This window comes from Cygnus olor, chromosome 6 (assembly GCF_009769625.2).
Source record: "Cygnus olor isolate bCygOlo1 chromosome 6, bCygOlo1.pri.v2, whole genome shotgun sequence".
Classification (NCBI taxonomy): Eukaryota; Metazoa; Chordata; class Aves; order Anseriformes; family Anatidae; genus Cygnus; species Cygnus olor.
In genome coordinates, this window is record NC_049174.1 from 6,650,451 (window position 1) to 6,663,562 (window position 13,112).

Sequence of the window (13,112 nt, forward strand, 5' to 3'; positions counted from 1 at the left end):
CTTGTCTCCCTTTGGGCATGGGCTGGGGGCTCCTTGGAGCTTAGGAGGTGCCAAATGGGGTTTTGCTCAAGAAGGGAATATTCTGTGCAAGGCATTAGGTGGTTGCGTGCTGCTGGCCATTAGCAGCAGTGTCTGGACAAGTGGCATCTTCCTAAGAACACCGAATCTTTGGTGCGTGACGCTGCACCTGGGCGTGGGGCTGTAGACAAATCTCATTTAGCAAGTCTAACCGGCTTAGGGCTGATTGCCTTCTCAGACATACGGAATTAACCACAGATAATAGGGACCACGCCTGGCCAGAGCATTGTAAGAACTGACTTTTTATTTTCTGGTAATGGGAGGAAAGAAGAAATAGCTGTTTTCTTCCACTTTTCTCCTGATTTTGCCTTCATTTTTTCCTCAATTATGACAGCAGTGTGCAATACAAATTTTCTCTTCTTTGTTATCAGAAAGTCCCCATTCTTAAAAAGCATTCCCCATTCTTAAAAGCAGAAGGTAGGGAGGGGGTCCTTGCTTTCTGCTCCTGATTCAGCCCATGCCTTGTGCTAACTTTGGCAAGGCAGGCACCGAATGTGCCTTTAATTTCCTTTCTTTATGCTTTGATTCTGAGTTTGATGGAGTCATTGGCAAGGCTTCTGTTGCTTTCATTGACAATTCTACACTCATGGGTACGGTGAGACATGGCAAAGTTGACTAAAAGTACAAAGTGTTACATCCTGCTGGCATTTATCCTCTCCCTACCTTTTCCCTGTCAAGCAGTGAATATTGAATATAGCTTTGTTCAGCTGCGATTTGTTAGCCTTGTTTGGGTAGAAGTTAATCCTTCAGGTAGGGTACACGTCGATTAAGAGTGATAGCACTGGAAAATGGGCTTTTTGCTTGCTGTTGGCTTGAAGCTGGGAAGAGAATTCTGTCTGCTCACCCTCCTGCTTAGGCAGTTCAATGCACTTTGTAAATAACATTTTGCACTTTATAGGTGCTTCACCCCTGCCCAGCCTCTCTCAGGACTTGCAAAGCAGTAATTAATCCTCATTTATGCTGCTGCAATAGTATACCCAGTTTAAGATATGGTAGCACCTAGAGCACAGAGTAATTAAGGACGTGCCAGAAACAGCTGTAGCACCAGAGTTCTCTGCAACTGCTCAGCAGCAATTCCCCGCTGCTGCTTTGCTGTGGTCGGTGAACTCTGGTTTATAGGCCCCATCACACTGGTCTGCAGCTTAATAAGCATCTCTTCTCTTATTGTGTGGTATAACTGGGATTCCTTGGGGAAAAAAAAAATGAAGCTTTTGGTAAACTGTCATATTATCTATGCTCTTTGTTTGCAGATTCTCTGTACTTTTGGGTTTTGGTGTTACCATCTTTGTGTTTTTTTTTTTTTTTTTTTGGTGAATCATTGTTGGTAAACCCAGATACATAAGTCTTCTGCTTGCAGATAATCTCCTTTCTGTAAGAAGGAATTTAGTTTTTTATGTGAAACTTTGGTCCTAATAGAAGCCATCAGTGTAGCCCATGTTTCACTGGAATCTGTTTTTCTGTGGATGTTGACTTTATACAAGAACAGGCATTCTGAAGAATCTAGCCTCCTCAGTGGGATGTGCTCTGATGCATATCAAGGAATGTCATCTAAGATGGCAGGAGTGGTTCTAGTGGCTGGAAAGGTGAATTTGGTGTAACTTTGGATGTTACCAAGAGCAGGGGAGGAAGTTATTTTGTTAATCACAGGCTGCAATTCACAAGTCTTTAATTCATTTAAAAAAAATTCTTCTCCCTTTAAAAGCTGTCACTAACTGGAGGGTTTTCTTTGTTTCAGATTGTGGAAACCTGAACTAACACATCCTGTGACTGACAACGTGACAACTACACCAAAAGGTGGGTTTTCTGTTTCTGTTGGTTTCCTATCAGTTGTTCAGAGCACTGGCAGTGGTGCACATCTCTGACTTTACCAGATTGGATTGCTTAGCGAGTGTCTGTGGCTTGTTCAAGCAGCAAAATAGTTTGACAGGATTCCTCTGCCCGCGTGCGTGTTAATGTATTTTGATGGTGGTTTAAACAAGGACAATGAGTACACTTTCTGGGCTGTACAGCAGAGTTGGTGGCGCAGAGGTAGAGAACTTAAGTGAAAAGAAAAACTCACTGAAGTGTTGCCAACTTTTTTTTTGGTGCTGGTGTTTGTTTTCTGTAGGAAATGACCTACTTGCGGTGCGAGTTGAGCTATCCAAATGCCAGTGCTGCCGAGTATAAGCACTGCGAGCTCAATCTGATGTCGCATTTTTCTCTTCTCACGTTTCACATTTAGGGGTTGTGGTTGCCAACAATGTTCTCTGCAACACGGGCTGGTTACTTGTCTGTCAGTCCCCACGTGCTCACCTACTTTGAGGAATTGTTCCTCTGCTTTGTTGAAATGTTTTGTTGAGGTTGCAGATGTGAATATTCCATAAACAACACGGCACAAATGGAAAAAAAAATGCTGATACATGGATTTCCCACTGCACCCTGGTATTAGCTGTTTAGAGGAAGGCTTATGTAATGGGTGCAGACAGCTTTTGGTTGTCTGAACAGCACAAGTGAAAAATAACACACAGAAGTGGGAAATACCATTTTCACTTTATCCAGTGGTTGTTGCAAGCACAATTATTTGATCTTTTTTCTTCAGCCAAGAATACTGATCTACTTGAAGTTTTCAAGCACCATGCTTATCTGGTGACACTGCATAGCCATTATTAGGTTAGAGTTCTGTGCATTTTCTTCCTTTTTTCTTTTCCCTGGAGCTGCTTCTTGCTCTCTTTCTTGCTAGGGGGCAGAATGCAGTAAAAACTGGGGCATGTGTTGCCTGGGTCTGTGTGCTGGGGGCAGTTTCTTCTTGCTGCAGTGTTGCTCCTCTTACTGTAACCCCTTTTTTCTCTCTTGGAAGTCATAGATCTTTTTCCTACGTCTAAGGGAACGGATCTTTTTCTTTCTGTAGATATCTGGAGTAGGCTTACCTCTGAGACTAAATGGCCACATGTGAGTTGGTCCTAGCAAATCTTGGGGATAAAAGTGTCTCTGGTTGTCGTTTGCTGTGACAAGGAGATTTCAGTGAGTGCAAGGTTTAGTTGCTTTTTAGTTGCTCCTTGTCAGTCTCTGCATGTCAGGACTTTTCAGTGCATTGTGTGTGATGCATTAGGAGAGAAGGTAAATGATTAGTGAGAGCTAGGACTTTGAAAGCTGTGATGAAGTGAAGTCCAATAAGTCGGATGGGGAGAGGGGGCTGAGGATCTAGGCTTAAAGCGTAGACAGAGCTATTTGTTTGGTGCTCTTTGCAAAGAGCAGCAGTGAAGTGGAGGAGAGTTCATTCTGCTTTTCAATTCACTAGTGCAAGTCTGAGCTTTAGGAGTTCTGGTGGCAGGTGTCAAATATGCTGTCTACTCCCACCAAAGGCTCTTCACAAACAGTGGTGTCTGTAACCGGGAAAGTCAGTGCCGGCAGGTGAGCTGTTGGCTGAAAGGGTTAGGTGAACTCCCATCCTCCCATCTGCTCTTAGAAAAAAGTGGTAATCCAATTCTGCCAGTGACAAACAGCAGAACACGGGTACTTCCAGCTGTTTGAGCTGCTCACAGGTTACCATGGGGAGAAGTTGTGTTCCTGCGTTAAGTGGAAAGCAAAAAATCTTTGCATAATTAGTTGCCTAAATCCCATTTTCGTAAGCTGATCATAGAATCATTAAGTTTGAGACAGTGCAGGCTGCAGGAACAGCCCCAAACCAAGGCTGAATAAGCATTTTAAATGTTGAATTTTGGTGGGGGTTCTCCTTGATACTGTTCTTTCCTTCTGCCAGGTATATCTAAGCCATGTTCAGATGATGTTACTTTGTTGTCACAGCATGCTAAGTGTTCAGCTCTCGCTTTCGTCTTGATAGCCTTCCTTATGATGCTCTCTTAACCTTTTAGACAGCCCATGTGATGGCACTGAAAAAATCTTCACCCATTTCTTGGTCTGACTCTTTCATTACTTTCCGGACTGCCCCAAAGCATCTTCCTTCTCCTTGCTTGTTGTTGTATTTCTTGCGCAAAGGAATGAAAGCAAGACAGTTTGTCTCAGGCCTGTCTCTGCAAGCTCAGGCACAAAACAAACCTAAATGTTACTTAATTTTTCATACTTGTGTGGCAATGAAACCCACAGCTTCAAAACAAAGTGTGAAATGTGTGACAGCTGTGTTTGACTGAGAATCTGAAAAATAAAATCGAAGCATGCAACAAAATTGTATTTTTAAATCTTATCAGAACATTTAACTGGAAGAATGTTAATATGCATAGGAAATAATTTCCAGACCTGTACCAATTCATGGTTAATTTCCAAGTGGTATGGAAGAGACTTTTTACAGAAGCTCCAAGACCTGCATAACCTTACTTAATGTTAGGCCCTTGTGTGTAGATACTGCTTGCAAGGTACATGCTCACCCTGCTCTCCTTCAGCTGAGAGCAGTCTGCAGATCTGCACCTTTGGAGGTCTGTTGAGGTCATGTGCGGTTGAACCTTTCTCCTTCCATGAATCTAAAGAAAGCTTTTGGTTTTCACAGACCTCTTCTCTGTCAGCTGTGAAGTATGAAGGAACTGAGTGAGCTGGTGTTTTAAAAGTCCTGTAAACAGCAGGAGAGGTAGCTGAGTGTTTACCTCTAGGCTGTGAAGAGTGATACGTCAACTGTGATCACCACTAATGCTATGGAGTCTTTTCAGCTTCTGTCTTGAAAACCACTGCTGTTTGGGGCCATTTATCTCGTAAAAGTGGCCTGCCTGTACTGCTGCAAATAAATGATTGGAAGAAGGTACCCGCTCTCTTGCAGACATCCAAGTGTCATCGCTCCAGAGTGTACTGGGTCTCTAGTTGCCAGTGTAGGATAACACACCAAGTTGTTTTATGGATCTCCTAGTGTAGATTCATCACTACCAGTCTCTCTCACTCTACTTCTGGGGGCAGAAACTGTGAGGAGGCTCCTGTAGGAGGGTAATCATCCCCGTGTGCTACCGGGGAGTGGGGACAGTCCAACAAGGATGTAATGCTCAGGCCGACTCCTTTCTCTCTTACGCATTTTATGTGTGATGTTCTCTGTGCCACTTTAAAAAAGAAAAGGAAAAGAGCTTCCCTGTTGAAGTCATTACCATCTTATTCAGCATCGCTTGGTTTGATGTTAAATACCTTGGCTAGAAAGAGAGTATGCTTTCTGTCATGTGAGGCAGGAGCTATTTAAAATGAACCTTGGCTGTGCGTGTAGAAGTCACAAGGAACTTGAGCTTACAGGAAAAAAATCCAGTTGATAGGAAGTGCTCCTTATATTGTTGTTCCCAGTGCTCCTCTCGTAGGAACTGTGTGGGGGCAGAGAGGCAGAGTTTCTCCGTCTGGAGGTCTCGCAGTGTTTGCCCCCAGCAGCACGTGGCTGGGACGTGCAGCATGCTGCAGGAGAGCCGTGGTCTGGCCAGGACCCTGACGGGTTAGCCAAACACGTGTTCTGGGCCGCATCCAGCGGGGCGCTCAGGAACGAGGCCATCCCGCTGTGCCGTTAACCAGCCCTACCTTGCGGACCTGTGCGGCGCTCCCCGTGGTGGTACCTGGAGAGCTGGAAGGGCCTGAAGCCTGCCTCCTGGGAAAGCTGAGGGTAGGATGGGGACCAGGGACACCCGTTCGCCCTAGGATGTGTGCCAGGGAGGAAGGCAAGTAGGAAGTGTTGAAGGAGGGTTATGGATGTAGGATCTTTCCCCTCTGGTGCAGGGAGGCCAGCTGGCACCCATATGGCTCAGAACCAGCTGTGCTCGCAGGATGGGCTCTGATGGCTTTCTGGGTGGCGTGGCAATGCTGAAGTCAGCACAAGTGTGTCACTACTGCTCAGCAGAAGCACGGGCTTGCTTTTGTTCTTGCAGGTGCCTCTGGGCCTTCAGCCTGTCCGAAGCCCTGTGCCCTGGTATCTTCAAGGACTGAGGTTATATGTACACAGAAATAGGCGTGGCCTCTTTTTAAGGCCAGCTTTGTTTTTCATTGCCTGAGATTACGGACAGTATATAAAGAGGCAGAGTTGAAAAAGCAGCAGTTTTCTGTGTGACGGCAAATGCTTGAGTTCGTAGAGTTCGTATTCTACCAAACACCAGATGTGAGACCCAGAGGCAGGGCCAGAAAAATATTTATTGAGGGAGTATCCGAGGAAGTTGTTCTTCTTGACACCAGCAGCTCCCGAGTGCTGGTTAGTTAACCAAGTAAGTGGTTGTGGGCTGTTATTAATGACTAATTCCATTGCCAGCAATGTATTGAGGAGGAAAAAAAAGAAACAACAAAAAAAAAACAAAACAGCAAATGAGAGCAGGTGGTACACAACATGTCCTTTCTTTTTAAAGGAAACAGCATATTGTAGAACTGCAAACATCTGCTTCTGCTTAATGCTAAATCTTCACTATCTGATGCAGTTCACTTATGTGGAATAAATTACTTGACCAGCCAGTGGGCCCTTACTATACTGTTTTTTTTTTAATCCTTGTTTTAGTAGTTCAGTGGGGTAGAAACCTCCCTTGTTACCACGTGAGCCGTAGCAGGAGGTTGGGAGGCAGTAGGGGAATAGTCTTGGTTAGGACCTTCTTCGTTGGCATGGTTGGGACTTTGGCTCTTCACTTCATTGGGAGCAGGAGCCAGGCCCTTGCTGTGTAATACAGCAGTGACGTCTTCTGAGCCAGTGTTAAAGAAGAGGTGTTATGCCCTTTAATTCTAACCTGGAAAGTTTAAATTAAGCAAGACAAGTTTCTTCTGGGAGGGAAAACATCTTTAATTAGATTATCTGATAGAGCAGGAAAAAGAACAGCCAAGTTTGTATGTGAGTGGTGTAGACCTGGATAAAGGTTTCTATTCCCAAAAGCTTTTCTTAGTTTTTTTTTTTTCTTCCAGCTGTAGATGTTATCTTTATCTACAAGGCTTGCTTCACTTCCAGCCTTTGAGCTCAGTGACTGTAATGCCTTTTATGACTCGAGGATGTTTCGTTGTGTGTGGGGAGAGCATTTCAGTGTGTACCACTTATGAATGGAAGCTTTTCTGTTACTTACAGTCCCGGCTCATATCCTGTTCATAGATTTTTATCTCCGTTCCTCATATCCTCATACCTTTCTGGAACTATCACTGGTCACTAGATGTTATGTCAAGAGTCTTTCATTGTTCCCATGAAGTCGGCTCTAGCTTTTTTCCACTGATAGCAGTACCAACAGAACCAGGGTCAAAGTTACATCTGATGGGGCACCATGAAGGGTCTCACAGCAGCTCTGCTGAAGGTAATGTCAATTTTTCCTTGTGTCCAGGCCTATAAGTATCCTTCTTCATTAGAAGAAGGGGTCATTTTTCTTCTTTCAGCTGTTAACTGCTGCTGGCATAAGCAACATCTCACTCTCTGGAGGTATAACACCATCTCTTTCAGTGTTGGTGCTCACCTTGGAAGCACGGGGAATTGCACGTGTGAATGGGAGATGTTCACCAAATGCTTATTTCAGACTTGAAAGGTGGATTGTAGAATTCAGTTCATTTGTCTGAGCTTTGGCTCCCTTGTCTGAGTTATGTGTAAGGCCAGGAAGTACTTAATTGTATAACTTTCATGCGAAACCGCACTGTTTTCACTTGGAACTGATTTATCCTTTTGCTATTATCATCATCTGGCTATTTTACTGCATGAAGAACTAAACACACAACACACTTGAGGATACACAAATCGTACGTTTTCTGTTACCTCCTCTCAGGATGTTTGTGTGTTTCAGAAGCATCTGTTTGTCAAGCCACTGGGTTTATAATTCCTAGTCTGTTTAGGACTGGTGTCTCAAATTCTGATGAAATCAAGTCAGCCCTATGCTTCTAGGGAACGCAGGTTGATTCAGCAGGGGGAATATAAGTGTAGGAACTGAGACACCTGGGAGTGATCTTCCTGTCCACAATTTCCCATCTAGTCTTGGCCAAGTCACTGCCAGATGGAAAACAAAAGTAAAATCTGGGAGTCCCCCTGCTGCAAAGGAACGAAGGAACTTGGGCACATCTGAAGTGTGAGTCATCCCACCTGGTTGGGAAGGATGGTCTGATTTTTGGGGACTCATGTATTTCTCTTCGTGCTGGTGGGACTGTAACAACCAGTACAGAGTGTGTGTCTGAATCTTGTGTGGATGAGTGAAGACAAATCCTGTTTTAGCTCCCTCTATGTGCCTTTCTGTGGTGTAGCAGGAGCTAAAGAGCCCAGGAGAGGTCTTGGCGTTGCTCTGTTGATTTCCTCATACGCACTGTGCTTGGAAAGCTCTGGTTGTGCTTGAATGGGACCTCCTAATGCTGTGCTCCTGACAAAAGAGAAGAAAATATTTGGTTAGGAGTCTATGTCCTTCTTTAACCACTGTTGCACAGGGGTCTGTGCTACAATACATCCTAATTGCCAGCTTATCCTGACCTAACAGCTAAGAAAAAGCTCCGAAGTGCAAACAGTCACAATAAGGGCACGTATGTGTATGAACTTGTTTGTTTTATAACTAGAACAGGTGCATGTGTCTGAGTTGCGTTATAACGTGCTCGGAAGGAGAAAACGTGAACCCCAACTCATCAGGTAGGAAGCGGTTGCTTTGGATGAAAAGCTGTTGTGTTGCTCAAGCAAGAGCAAAGGTAAGTTTCATGGGTAAGCTGTGGGGTCAGGTCGAGAAAGCTCGGACTTCTAAATACTGGCAGGATCAGTCAGAATTGCATTTCCATATTCACTAGTACACATTTTCCTGATAAGAGCTGAGACTGAAGGTTGCTGTGCTGAAGCTCTTTATGTCGGAACGCAGTTGTGTGCGTTGTTTGTGCTAGGAAGCTAGAAGCATCGGGCCCAGATGCTTATTTACCTCTGAAATTGCTGTAGCTCCGCTGGTTTCCGTAGATGTGCACCCACATGCATTCATAACAGCCGGCAAACAGTCTCTCGAGCCTCAGAAATGCACATGAGAGGCACCGAGCAACATCTGTAACGTAGCAACGGGAAAGGCTCCGTGCTGGTCTCGTTCCTGCTGGTCTCAGATGGTGGTGGTAAGAGCCATCGTGTGCTGGCGGGGTGCTTTCTTCGGGGGCAGGCTCTCGTAAGGCCAGTCAGACTGCCTGGGAATGCAGTGCCCACCAAAGGGAAACAAGAGCCAGCTGGGCTTGTGGTACCAGGACCCAGCTTTGGTTCACAGGGATCAGTGCATCAGATCTCCACAAATTGTTTTTGCTTTCCATATGGCATTCATGTTTCACCGTGTGAAGTCTGGCCTTCCTGAAGCCCTCAAAAGCTTTACCAGCGGGGTCTGGACCTCCCGTCTTTTTCTCTTTGCAGTACCTCTGAGCTCTGTTGCAGACTGTGTGGGCAGCGGAAGCCCCTTGGCTTTGCCATGTTGCGTGGGGATGAAAAGGAAGCCCCTTTGTGCACAGAGTGAGGTACCGGGCCAACAAAATAGGGGGGGCTACAGGCAGCGTTTGTGTATTCCTTGGGACCAGCATCTCTGCCGGTATTAATCAGCACCAAGGGCTGGGATCAGCGCAGCACCTGCTGCTGCGGCTGCTCTTTGCCTGCTGTCAGGTGTCTCATGGACTTATGCAAATGAACCACTTAAGAAAATGAATTACAACGGATCAAGCCGTTCTATAAAGAATAGCACCAGACCCTGTACAAGCCAGACAGATGCCTGAAAGATGTCCTGTGTTTACTCAAAACGGAGCAATTAGGTTTTCTGCTGGTGTCTTTTGTGTTTTTCACGTTGTTTGCCTATTATTTCTGCAAGGGCAGAAGGGGAGGTAGCATTAGTGTAGTAACTGCTGCCTGTAATTATGCAGCCAAGACAAACAGAAAAAAGCCTTCTGGGTGTTTTCTGCATCTTGGGATTTATTAGGTGTCTCGGGTGCTGACAGAAAGAGATGTAAAATTGCTTTCAGCATTCATTTGTCAATGTGTGTGAGACAGAAGCAGCAAGTCTCATAAAACTACTGTAGTGTAGGGACTCTTGTCGTTTGGTTCTGCCCATCATTGGCTAATTCCTTCCTTTTTATTATTTTAATGGCTGTCAGGTCTTCCTGTGAGTAGACAAAAATTATTCTGTTTTTACAAGTGCAGCAGAGGGAAGAGCACATTTCATTTTTAAGTTTTCAGACCCAAACCAGAGTTGTTCATTCTGTTTCTACAGCACTAATAATCATTGACAAAAAATAATAAAACTACTTGCAGTTCAGAAAAATCCTGTAGCCTGTTTTTGCCTGCAGGGGGTAGGGACGAACCTGTCTATTTTATTGAGACAGCAATCAGGGCCAGGATTTGTTTCTTCATGCTGACTTCACCCCCCCATCCTCAGTGAGTCCTGCTGCTGGGGGAAGAGCAAAAGACTCGGCTGGCATAAGGGGCGCTTCTGTCACGTGTGGAAATGCCTGCTGCCTTTGTGGCTGAAAAGATGAGGTATGACGATGCAAGCGCTTCTTTTGGGAGCAGCATTTGTCTGACAGATCCCAGACGCCGGCCACTGACGTACTTGTAGCAGGCTTCTTTCAGCTGCAGTTTCTTCAGGCATACCCCAGCACAAACGTCATCTGTCTGCTGCTTGAGCTGCGCTATGTCAGGCAGTCGTGTGACCTCCTCGTTGTGACCAGCCTTCTTGGAGGCTTTTGGAGCGCTCCTCTGCTGCCCTGCCACCCAAATGAGCACCTGCCTACGAGGGAAGGGTGAAGGGCTCCCTGAGAAGGGTCCAGCTCCATGTGATGTTGCCAGAGCTCCTTTCTCCGGCCTGTGTCTGACGACAAAGATCGGCGTTGCAAAAATGTGGGATCTTAGAGCTGCTCTGAGTGTGCCTGGGTCTTGTTGCTGTACTTACAACTCTGTTAAGGGGAGAAACCAGGCAGGGGAGGTGTGAGGGCAGCAGCTAGCCCTTCTGGGACCTGCCTCGTAGGTACAGAACGAAGCTGAGCCTGGAGGTCGCCCAGTTCTCGTGAAGTCTGTTTGCAGAAGAAGCAATTTGCACTTGATTTTTAATCTGCAGAGTTAGTGTCAGTGCAGAAGAGAGGAAAAGCCTCAAACAACCTTACTGTGGTTAAGAATCGCATGCCTGGGCACAGCGACTGTGATTTGTGGGTTTGGGGCATTTTTAAAGCGCATAACTTTGTGGATTCAACTTGCTCTTGCAGGAAAAAAGAGAAGTGGATGGCCGTACAGACAAAGCGGAGTGACAGAGTTTTCCAAAAGCTGGGGGCTATCTTTCTGTGTTAAGTATTGGTTTGGAGATGTTGAGTGGGGGAAAAAACAATCTTAGCCCTACAGGTCTCAAAATATTGCTGTCCTGTCTGCGGATCCTGTGTCTGCCCTTTGCACAGAGCCCTGCAGAGCCTTTGGAGCAGGAGCAGGGGGAGCATCTTGTAGAGCCTTCAAGCAGAGGGTGCCATGGCTCAGCCCGGCAGCCAGCTGGGTGTAGCTGAACCCTTGCTGTGAGGCGAAGGGGTGGTCTCTATGTCTTTCTCTAATGACACACAGACACTGCCCTCCCTGTATCTGCCTTCATTAGGAGGTAGAAGTGCTTCCTAATTAGCTTCATATGGCAGTTGGAAGATAAGATTCAGGTACAGGTTCAGCAATGATGTGTGGATTTGGAAGCCATGGGGAAGGGAGGGAAGGAAGTCCGAGTTTAGCATTTGGAGGTGCACATGTAATGAAGAGACTCTCAGGAGACTTTAACCAACAATATTTTCTTCCTATCAACTTTCACAGGATTAACAGGTGTCAGGAGACCATCATCTACCTTAGGACTCCGAAAACAGACCCCTCTGAGCAGAGCAGAAACAAGTTGTTATGCTAAAGAAAGCGCTTAGGACCTGGTCAGGCCAGATTAGTCCTAGCTTGTTCTCCAGGCAGATAGAACAAAATATTTGAATTGTGAAGTAAATCCACGTTCCTGAGGAGCGGCCCCATGGCTCTCCCCGCAGCCCTGCCATTGCGGCTCTCAGCTGGCTCTCACGTAACGCGGTTGTGCTGGGACGTACTTTTAAACTGCAGGGCTGCTGATTGCAGATTGGACAGGAAGGATTGCTTGGATTATCATCAGGAAAGCAGTGGAAGGCATGACCTTTCCTCTGCTCCTCGGGGCAGAGCAAAGACCTCTGTAGCATTCTGCTTTTTGGGCAACCTGGTAAATAGCAGGAATGTTCTTACGGGTTAGCTGCGGAGGCATCTGTAGACTTCCTGAGTGCTGAGGGAGATGGGGTGGAAAAGACAGAGATAAGGACTCAAAGTCATGCAGAGATGAGGAAATAATTTATTCAAGACGGAGTAACAAAGTTTAGGAAAATCATGCCAAATCAGGCAGCGCAGATGAAAATTTTGCCTGAGCGCAGAGCACAGGCTGTGACTACTCACCATCGGGGGGTTAGGCTGGGGATAGTGGCAGCTGCAGGGAGTGCAGCAGCCAGGAACTAAAAGCGACCATAAGGTCAGTGCTCAGAGTCAGGTAAATGAGCCGTGCTGGAGGACAGGGGCAGCGAGAGCCCTGATTGTCATCCCAGAGGTGATGTGTGCTGCCGTAGTCCTTGACAAGGAGAATTGTGCTGACAGTGACTGGCTGTTCTGATGTAGGAGCTTGAATTCACAGGGAATTTGCTGCGATAAAGTTAGTATGGCACGGCCTGCACGTAGAGAACTAGTGTAAAACTTCAGTGCTCTGTCAGGATGTTCATTTTAACAGCTTTCCGGCTTTACTGTCTCTTGTAGTGGCTCTAGAGCCTCGTATGATACAGGAGTAGAGACAGCATGGCCCTGGGAGCAAGGGGGAGTCCAGCAAACGTGAGCTTTGCAAGGATCTGGGAGCCTCTGGTCTGCCTTCTGATGGCTACATGGGTGCAAAACTGTTGGTAAAGGCTCCTTAGAGCCTTTCTGTTCAGCACTGGCTTCTGTAAACGCGTCTGTCTGTATACAGGGAGCAGTGCTGGGGCAGGGCTTAAATGCTGATGGAGAGCCAAGGGAGAGGTGTTGTGTCCTAAGCAGCTGGGATTTTCTGTCGGCTTTTCATAAAAGCAAATTTCAGATCACCTTCTCTGTTTGCTGACTGCTGACAGCTGAAGATTTCATCAAGCAAAATTATGACCTGATTATT

At 46.1% G+C, this 13,112-nt stretch overlaps 1 protein-coding gene across 28 annotated transcripts in view; it reads left to right on the forward strand.

The window, feature by feature from the left end:
* The window catches only part of MAP2 (microtubule associated protein 2), a 197,092-nt gene that overhangs the window by 40,295 nt on the left and 143,685 nt on the right, over positions 1 to 13,112 (forward strand). For 16 of the 28 annotated variants that reach the window (XM_040561014.1, XM_040561021.1, XM_040561023.1 and 13 more), the window contains exon 2: positions 1,814 to 1,872. The gene's annotated coding sequence lies outside the window, so the exon portion shown is untranslated. Of the gene's footprint in view, positions 1 to 1,807; positions 1,873 to 13,112 lie in introns of those variants that run through there. The other 12 variants (XM_040561029.1, XM_040561030.1, XM_040561042.1 and 9 more) reach the window with 1 other exon arrangement.